The 10274-nt window shown below is 49.2% G+C and overlaps 1 long non-coding RNA gene across 1 annotated transcript; it reads right to left on the bottom strand.

The window, feature by feature from the left end:
• Positions 1-2119: 2119 nt before the first annotated feature.
• On the bottom strand, positions 2120-9179 carry LOC140916537 (uncharacterized). The gene is made up of 3 exons (XR_012160544.1): positions 9030-9179; positions 4730-4797; positions 2120-2481 (listed from the first exon to the last, which is right to left on the bottom strand). It is a non-coding gene; the product is annotated as an uncharacterized lncRNA (long non-coding RNA).
• Positions 9180-10274: the final 1095 nt, after the last annotated feature.

The raw sequence follows: 10274 nt of genomic DNA on the forward strand, positions 1-10274 counted from the left end.
CAATTTGCAGCAGTAATGCATCTGGCATTAGTTGGCATATGGGGGGCTGCTTCAGAGCAGCGTAGGATGGAACAGGCCTGTTCTGTTCCCTCCTCTGTACACACTGCGTCATGGAACCTGGCCCTCCTTGTGATGTTTGTCTTTCCACTTCTCAGGCTTTCAGTTCCTGAAAGTAATTCATGAAGCTCTTATGTGTTTGGGCCCAGGCCAGCAATAGCTCATGAGCAGAAATTAAGGTGATGCATTCAGGATCAGGACACATCAGAAGAAAACTTGGTCTATAAGGAGGCTGAACACAAGTGCACAAATGCAACAGATTTAAAGAGCCTGCTAAACTGTCAGACTTGAGCACAGCCTTTGCCCTGTGTGGACCTCTCAAAGGAATCCCTGGATTTCTGTGCCACTGGAGCTGGATTCTAAGTAAATGGTAAATGAACAAACACACATGCAGCATAGCAGGAAGCGACTGGCTGGGTTTATTGTGAGAGAGGCAGAATTATTCAGTCCCACAACAAACAGTCTCCTTCATATGCAAAACGCTGGGCACTTATTGCAATGAACATCAATGCAATCAATCAAGGGACTAATCAATCAATTAACTAAACTAAGCTGCCTTTATTCCCTGGTCTGTCTTTCCAGTGTGTCGGTTAAGAATGTGTGTACCACGTGCAATACACTGTTCTCAAAGGCTTTCAGGCTGAAAGCATTTTGAACGCAACTATCGTTTACTACATATTTGTACCTCACCTAAGTGCCTATAGGCACTACTGCAATGTAATGTTAGATAGTAACAATGGCCTGGGTTGATTATTTCTTAATCTAGGTCCTCACAACACCAACGTCGGTTACACAGCTGCTTATCCTAGGCCAGGAATGACATAAACAAGTACACTTAGAGTCGGCTCAGACAACTAAAATCGATTTATTAGAAACGTGGTGCAGTGCCCAGAAGACTTTGGTCTTCAAAAAACAGCTCCACTCGGATGCCTGGCTCACTCACAGATAGTTAAATTCCAGCCCCTTCCCTCTTCTAGTGGTACAGCCAGACATTTTTAAAGGAGCAGATGATTAAACTATTCATAGGTTCACAGCAACACAACTCCATGGCATGCCTTTCTCAGAGAGCACGGATATAGCCATCAGATGGGGAGGTCACTGCCTGACAGTGATCCATATGCATATCACAATTACACTTTCACAGCAGGCGCCTTCTAGACTAAAATGAAACTAGCTACTGAAGAGCGACTTCTTCTCAATGCAAAGGACCACAGTAGCAGTCACATGGCAGGGTGGCAGCGCTTTGTTAAATAGAAGACCCAGGATGGTACGATCACTCACCCAATTGCTCATTCAACCTGGGTGAAATTCCCTCTTTTCTCCCTGACTAAATGGGCTTTGGGCAGAGCATGCCAGAGGAGCTGTGGGAAGGGAATCAACACCCAAACCGTTGGAGCGGGTGTCAGGCAACTCTGCAGCCCATCCTTGCCCGCTAGCTTCCTAGTACTACCTCGCACTTATGTAGCCCTTTTCCTCTGGAGCGCTCAAAGTGCTTCATAAAAAGAGCCAAGGGACTCATTGTTGCCATTTTACAGATGGGGAAACTGAGGCAAAGAGCGGGGTAGTGACTGCCCAGGGTCATCCAGAAGGCCAGTGGCAGAGCCAGGTCTCCTGGAGTCCCCACACTCCCTCTCTGAAATTTGTGGCCAGCAGTAAGGCATAATCCCAGTCCCAGCCACACCACCCAGAGCTATGTGCAACTGGCATGAAGCTCTGCAAAGGAGTGCAGAGTTCCCCTCTTTGTCTGCTCCACAAAGGCTCCTCCCATCCGAGAGGAACGGACGAGGTTTTACTCTAATGAGGATAAGTGCTCAGCCCCACTATGACTGTGTAATAAACTGTCAGCTGTGGTGACATCTACAGGATGGGTGGGTCATAGCTGACCTGTCTTATAGGCTTCAGTCTGAGCAGGGGGAGTATGTAAGGAGCCCCACATTGCTCCTGGAGGGGCTAAGGGCCATTAGTCTAGGTTCCTAGCTACCGAAGGGAGCACCCTGACCTGTGGAGCAGGGTGCCTCTGTCTATCTCTCTTAGCAACGTCAGCAGGACGAAAGGAGGAAAATTTGCTGTGAGCCAAAGATCTGTATTTGGGATACAATCATAAGCCATCATATTGGGGTAGGGGTCTGGAGATGGCCAAATGGTGACTCAGCCATTGTCATTGATACTGGAGAGGAAACAATTATACCATGATATCCAGCAAGGTGGGCCAGGTTCTCAGGGTGTCCCAGCCCTAGGAAATCAAATTACTGTCCAGATGGTGCTTTCTTACTCTGCCGTCCCTAGGCTCCTGCGGCTCACAGCCCTCGTCTTCTTCTTCCCCCATGGAGCAGAGCGAGGTGTAGTGAAGGATTCCCGTGGGGTACAAAGTGTGGGGAGAGATGGGCTTGCCAGGAAGTGCTGCTGGCCTGGTCCAGAGCCTCTCTGGAGGGAGAAACAGTTTAGCTGCGGTTTCCTGGCTGCTATGTTGGTGGGGGAAGGCGGGTGTGAGAGGAACTGGTGCAATCGCAGAGCAAGGCGTGCACTCCATCCCCCCTCTGACTGAGCCCGAAATCCAGGGGCAACCTACAACCCCATGCAATCCATGCAGCTTTCCTCCTGCTCACGTTCACAACCCTGGGAGCTTCACGTCTCAAAAGTTTGAAGGGGCCTAGGGAAATGAGTGGGAGCCTGGAGCATTCCCCTAAATCCTGCAGATTAAACCTGCCTCCTCTGCTTCTAGGTGCCAGCCCACATACTGTTCTTGCTTTATGGAGCCCTACACCGCTTGCTTCCCGGCTCACTCTGTTTCCACCATGGCAGCTTTCATTGATGTTCTTGAGCCAGATCCTACTGGATTGGACCATTGGGAGCAGAGCATTATCTGTGGTGGGCTCTTGATTCTGAGACTGACTTCCCTCCCCTGGGCTGGGAGAGCATGATCATCAAGGCATGGTGTGGCATTCATTTGTCCTCAGGATTTTGCCTGGAGGGTGGGGTTGGTGTTGCCACTTATTTTCCTAGGTCCTTGGAGTGCCCACCCCCTTGCATCTGAGTGCCCCCCATTGCTGTCATGTTTATTCCTGACACATGATGGGAAGTCGCATTATTTTGGGTTAACAAGGGTCATTTAACTTGTTGCAGTTCCTCTTTTTGGAACTGCCCATGTGCCCATGATGGCATGTACATATATCCTCCACTATATCCGAAATCTGCTCTCATATCTTCCCTTTCCTCCACCCACACAGAGGTTGTACACAAGCATTTTTCTCAAGATCACACACTTGCCCTCCTCCCCCCAATGCCTCTCCAGCCATGGTAGCAATGGTGGGAATGGGAGCATCGGTAGGGGGCTGATGTTTGACCACTACATGTCTGCACCTACCCTAAGCAGAGGGGTGGATGCTGTGGCTAAAGGACAATACCCTGTCTGTGATAATGCTCCTGTCACTGGGGGAGACTAATAGGAATGCTAGCAGGACCGTGGTGGTAGCTGAGCTGCTGCCCAAAAGCAGGGCCTGGCTCGGGGCTCTTTTCTGGGCAACAGATGAACCCTGAATGATGCGTTTTCCAAATGGTATTTCCCATCCTACACATGGGACGACAACCACTGCCCTCTTCTAAGGGGAGGTGTGTACAGGTGGCCTGAGGCACAATCTTTCTTCTCCCCCAGTGGACAGATCCCACAGCTCTGCCTGCTCCAGCGCGTGCTGTCCTGGCGTCCTTCTCAAGGGTCAGTCAGTGAGTCTCCTGTGGGTAATAAACCCAGAGCTGCGGTTCAGGGCCATGAATGGAACTTCCTGCTGCAGGCAAAGGCTGGGGCCACCTCAAGTGCTGCGTCTGGAAGACGCCACGGACTGTCCTTTTAGACTTTGAACGCTCGTGTGTGCACAGGATGGCAACACCTAGCTCTGTGTGGCTGCCCAGTGTTTGCTCAAGCTGATGAGGATCAAGGCACAGCCAGGGAAGGAGCCCTGACTCAGCCCTCTGCTCTAAATACGAGAGCCCAAACTTTCTGAAGGAGCTGCTGTTGTTTGGTGCCTGTTTTGGGGGGTTGATTTTTAGAAGCGCTGCGCATGTGTAGCACCCACTGGCTTCAGACGGAGCTGTGGGTGCTCAGCACTGGAGAGAATCCTGCACATGGTGCTCTGGATGGGCAGGCAAAATCAGGGGCCACTTTTGAAAACTTTGGCCTAGCCGAACCCAGCCTCTTAGCTGTGTTTTTTGTGTGTGTGTGTGGGTGGGTGTGCATGACGGTCCATGTACACCAACCCCCAGAACAGGTGTTACCCAACACTGCCTATGGATCGGTTACATACCATGAAGAAGTGTTCCCATACATCTCCCTGCCTGGCAGCCCACCACATCCAGGGGCAGCTGGTGACAATGAGGAGAAGGTGTCAGTGAGCTCCTAACCGCTCTGTGGCTGAGGGCAGCGCGCCTCCCAGGGAGAGAAGGAGGAGGTGGAGCAGGCTACGGGTTGCTGTATAGTAGAGCTCTTCCATTGAGTTTGGTGCCTAAATACCTTAGAAGATCTCAGTCAAAGGAGCAGCACAAAGCACCTGAGGCTGAGTTCAAAGCTGGCTACTCCCTGCCCTGAACGCATAGAGCTGCTAATTGCAGAGAAGAGCGAATGTTTCAAGATGGAAGCCCCAGGGCCATTGCACCAAGAACGCCAAAGGAAAAGCCAAACCTGCTACGACGAGGCCACCGAAGGCAGGATCGGGGGCTTTGGCTCTCACAGGGTTGAGGGACATCAACCTGAGGACCAAGAAGGGAAAGGAGTCAGGTCCCCACATGCCAGGGCTATGGGTCAGGAGGGTTTGATCAGCTAGTGAGGGCAGGAACAGGGTGGCAGGTGTCCCCCTGGAGTTTTTAATGTGCCCCTCACTAGAGGATCTTGGGAATAGGTCATGATCATCTTCCCTTCCCGATACTTCTGCCTGCTGGGCTGGGAGCCAGGTCTGCTGGGGGAAATCCTGGCTCCATGGGCATCAACCGCAAAACTCCCACTGACTTCCGTGGGGTCGGATCTCATCCCGGAGCCTAACCCCAGCTTTGCAACTGACTTCTCCTGACCTAGCGAGACACACTCAAACCTCCCTGGGCCTTCTGCCCACACCTTCCCTATAAGGAACCTTAGCAGTCCAGCGGTTGGGGCCCAGAGTGCGCCCCCTCGATGCGCTGGGGCACAGTGCAGCCTGGGTGCTCCAAATGGCACCGTGCGGACAGGCTGTGCCAGGCTGACCCCACTGGGCAGCACATTGCATCGGCTTAGTGGGGAAGGGACAAGCCAGCACAGACACAGCTGAGCCAATGGTGGAGGGAGGTGGGGACAGCCTGGAGGTCCAGGTGGGGAGAGAGATCAGCCAACCTATCCATTACACTGAATGATTCTTCCTGTGTTTAGCCCCTTCATTATTCCCCCTCAACTGGCTCCACTTGGTTTTTCAGGGGCTGGTTTGTGCTGAGGCTGTTGGGGCAGAAGACACTCAGCGCTTTGCATGTAACATTCTTATTAAAATGGCACTTTTGCTGGGATTTGCAAAACTTGGCAGCCTCCCTGTCTGCAAGGTGCTGGGCACCTTCAGCTCCACTGGGACCCTGGCAGGACGGGGCCCTCGACGTTCAACAGAACCCCAACTTCCCCCTGAAAGACAGTCTCCTGCAGCAGCCAGAATACTCTGAAACCCCCCCAGATTCAGCTTCATTAACACTGCAGCCCAGCGCACACTGGACTGTTAGACAAGGAGCCTGGACACTGCATCTCCACGCACGGAGATCTAGTCACGTGAAACTGGCAATGCTGAGCATACGTGCTGATTGGAGCGTCCTGTTAGGATTCCCACATTTAGAAACCCGGCTTGGCATGTCCCTCTGAAACCAATGGAAGCCAAGAAACACGAAGGTGAATGGAAAGATTTTTTTGGAAAGAAAACGAGGGCAGAACACACAGTATGAGAGACCTGCAGTGCGCTGTAAGCACATGCAAGTTGCACTCTGGAAGAAGAGACTTGGAAATAAAGTTCTTTCTCCGCTTCCTTGCAAAGTCCAGAGTCTCACTGCAAGAGTGCATCAAAGGCTACGTCCACACTTACAGCAACGTATCAGCACTACAGCTGTAGCTACAGGCTGCAGTGAAAGGCTCCAGCAACAGGGAAAGACATTGACATGGGGGAAGCAGCAGGGAAAGGCTACTGTAGTGGGGAGGCAGCAGGGCACCATACTACTAAAACCAGCAGTGGAAATGTGGGAGGAAGTGCTTGGGCATGTAGAGAACTGGGTAGGGTATATACCCTGGGGGTTCAGATGTGTGGGGCATGCTTCTCTACTCACCTAAACAGTGCCGTATGCTGCTATTTATAACCGTACTAGCTGGGCATGCACTGTCCGTACTCTACACAACTCCGTAAAGTGAATGTAGCCCTGCCCTAAGGCAATCTCCACACTGCAGTCAGAGGTGTGACTGCCACACACATAGACATTCCTGAGCTAGCTTTGATCTCGTTAACTCAAGTAACAGTAGCAGTGAAGCCATGGCAAATGGATGGCATCTGCCCAACTACGTTCCCAGTGTTCTGGGCAGGCAGGACGAGCCTATGCCACCGCCCTTGCTGCCATGGTTTCCTTGCTATTGTTACACAAGCTGGCTTTGAGCTAGCAAGATCAAAGCTAGGTCTGGTACCTCGAAACGTGCTGCAGTGCAGACATCCCATAAAGCTGAGCATTCTCCTGCTTTCTGTTGTGCATCTGTGAGAGCTTCCTAGCTTTCTGCTACCCCGAGCTAAATCCAGAACAACTCCTGTGACTTCAGTACAGGTACTCTGGATTTACACTCCAGGGCAACTGAAGAGCACTGGGCCCAGAGCCTTGGCCTCAAGTCTTGGCAGGTAGGTGGAGGAGGAACTGATTGTCCAATATTATAGAGTATCAAGCATGTTTTGTTCTTATCAACAATATTTACAGCAAGGTGTATGCTGCATAGTTCAGGTCTGGCTCTGGCTGTCACCAGATTCTGGGTTGTTCAGCCCTGGGGATTTGGTTTGGGCCAATCTCTCTTATTCACGTATTTAGGGAAAAACAAATGTACAAAACAGGACCCAGGAGCAGCACTACCCCTTAGGTTTTACAATGCTGCCATTCAAGTCTTGTCAAAACTCCTACTGATTTCAGTGGAAGGAGGATCGGTCCCCAACCCAACCTTCCTCTGTAATATTTAAATTGACACACACATTACAGATTTCAGATTTTATGCTAGGATTTTTTTAAGCGGAAAGCTTTAAAGCTAATGGTTTGAGTCACTCCCTAAGCTATCCTTCATGAGGGAAAAAACAGCCAGGTACGCTGTGTGTTAAGGATGGACTGCGTCTCCACTAGCCTGAAGAAGAGCTCTGTGTGGCTCGAAAGCTTGTCTCTCTCATCAACAGAAGCTGGTCCAATAAAATATATTCCCTCCCCCACTTTGTCTCTCTAATATGCTGAGACCAGCACAGCTACAACAATACCACGATCTCCCTTAACATGGACATTTCTGGCTATTGCCAACTTGCATATCCATTTTATGGGTGTATAAAGACTTTGCTTGCTATTTAATGTTCCTGTTTGAGTAACCTTCCACACACACCAAAAATTGCCACTTTCTCATCATCCAGTCTTTCCCAGAAATGTGGAAATCGCATCAATTTACCTAGGACTCTGCTCTAACACTAAGGGGACTCCATTTCAAAAGCCAGTGCCCCAAATTGGTCACAGTAGAGAGAGAGGCACAAACAGGAAAACCACACTTTCAGAATTGCCAACCCCAAACATAAAAAACCCCCATGAGATTGGCTTAAAAATCATGAGATTTAGAATGAACAAAACAATTTGGGACCTTTCTTTTGGCCTTCTGTTTTCTGAGCCCTTCAGAAACACCTGGGTCACACTTCCAAGTTTTTCTCTGCAGCATGAGGGCTAGAAACTTTTTTTTTTTTAATGAAAGCTGAGATTCTCATATAATCACATAACTCCAGGAGCTGGAGAGCGGTTTAGTAAAACATCAAATCTTGTGAGAGCCGGCAACACTATTCCCTGATTTGTGTCAGCAGTGCACAGTTTGCATGTGTAAATTACCTCTTCATTCGCTGCACAAGTGCAACTTTAGTGCCCCCCCCTTTTTCTTTTTAAACTAGGCCTGCTATGCCTTAGCAGAAGATAACCCCTGAAAGTTTTTGGTTTCCAATGTATCCAAAGGGACTGTGCAATTTTAGGGATTTCGGGTTCATAAAACACTTTGATTATTAGCTCCATTGCAGAAGCACGGAATGGCCTCTCATTGTGCCAGGCAGTGCACAAACACACAGTACAGGACAATCCCTGCCCCTAAGAGCTTAGACACAGACCCTCAAAGGTATTTAGGTTCTTAACTTTCAGTAATTTCAGTGGAAGTTAGGAGACAAAATACCTTTGAGGACCTGGGCCTGATACAAGATGTGAGAGGTGGGTGAGATAAACAAGTAGGTTGGGGGAATATCATCTAAAATAACAGGATGTGTAAATGTAGACTAGGTAGGTGCATCAGGGAACCAGTCAGCAACATTCTGACTAAGACTGGTTGGCTCTGTAAGCACATACATATCTATCTATCTACACACACACACTTATGTATATAAGCTATTGCTGCCCTGTGAGTCGGCTTTTATTTTCATATGGACACCTGGAGGATTTTAAAATGGCTGATCCATGGACATGTTTTTTTATGAAACTTGGTAGCAAGGTTGCTGATGTGCTGGAAAACTAACCCCCTCGAAGAGAAGGCAGCCTTGCAACAAACAGATGCTTTTACCTGGCTTTCCGTAAGTGCCCGGAGGAGGGAAGAGAGCGTAGTGGGTTTGCTTCAGTCTTTTGCTGCCCTAGTAGTTCTCTGTGATGAAAGCTGCCTGCCCTTAGACCAGGCCCTGGAGAAAAGCACTGTTCAAGAGTGGGAGAAGGAAAAAAACCCGCAGATATTTTACCTGGTACCACAGCAGCTTCTACAACATGACAGTCACGAATGCTCCTTTCTTGCAGCACAAACAGAACAGTATTCATGGCAGCTACTACCCCCCTCCATCGCCACCCCCAGTCCTAGGCCTCTTGGATACTAGATCATGGACTCATTAACATCCAAGGTAAACAGGCCCTCTGTAACAAGCAGTGCACTATTAACTAGGAGTAAGACAGCTCCTCAGTTTATATTTGATTCATGCATTAACGGAGCTTGTCGTATTTGGAGAGAGTGTGCAGCCAATGGGACAAAGACCAGAGTGTCATGAGCATCAGTGCCTTTAGACTTCTGTTTACTACTCCTAATGTAAGCCATATGACTTTGCACTGAGTGCAAAGATCTCAACCCTTCTAAAGGCAAGTGTTGTCATAGCAAGGAAAACTGAGGCAGGGAGGTTCTGGAGCTAGCTTGATTTCGCACCCACAGTTAGTAGCAGAATGGGCAGCCTGAGCCAAATCTTCTCCTCCCACATCTCTGATTTAAGGGCTGGGCCCAATCCAGCAAAGCAGGATCGCTGCTTTGCTCCTGAAGTGCTGTGCTGGATGGAGGCCAGAGTGCTCAGCTACTTCAGCCATGCTGCTTCCAGTACCAGATATTAAAAGAATCATCTAAATATTCAGATTCCCAAGCCATCTTCCTGCATAATCTATAGAATGACAAAATCTCCACCCATCACACGCACACACAAAGTCCCCAAAATGTCCTTCTCTAAGCGATGGCAGACTTGCGCACAGATCCAAGCCCCTGAAAGGCTGTTCTATGCTGGTTATCGACACAGACTTCCTGATCGGGACCATAGATACGGACTCGGCGGGCTATAATATAATGACATTTAACATTCCTGTGGTGAGAAGAACACCTCAACAGCCCAACACTGTGGCATTTAATTTCAGAAAGGGGAACTATGCAAAAATGAGGAGGTTAGTTAACAGAAATTAAAAGGTACAGTGACTAGAGTTCAGAGTAGCAGCCATGTTAGTCTGTATCCACAAAAAGAAAAGGAGGACTTGTGGCACCTTAGAGACTAAGAAATTTATTTGAGCATAAGCTTTCGTGAGCTGCAGCTCACTTCATCGGATGCATACAGTCGAAAATACAACTGCATGTGTCCAATGAAGTGAGCTGTAGCTCACGAAAGCTTATGCTCAAATAAATTTCTTAGTCTCTAAGGTGCCACAAGTACTCCTTTTCTTTTCTTCAGTGACTAGAGTGA

This window comes from Lepidochelys kempii, chromosome 8 (assembly GCF_965140265.1).
Source record: "Lepidochelys kempii isolate rLepKem1 chromosome 8, rLepKem1.hap2, whole genome shotgun sequence".
In the NCBI taxonomy this organism is placed as follows: domain Eukaryota; kingdom Metazoa; phylum Chordata; order Testudines; family Cheloniidae; genus Lepidochelys; species Lepidochelys kempii.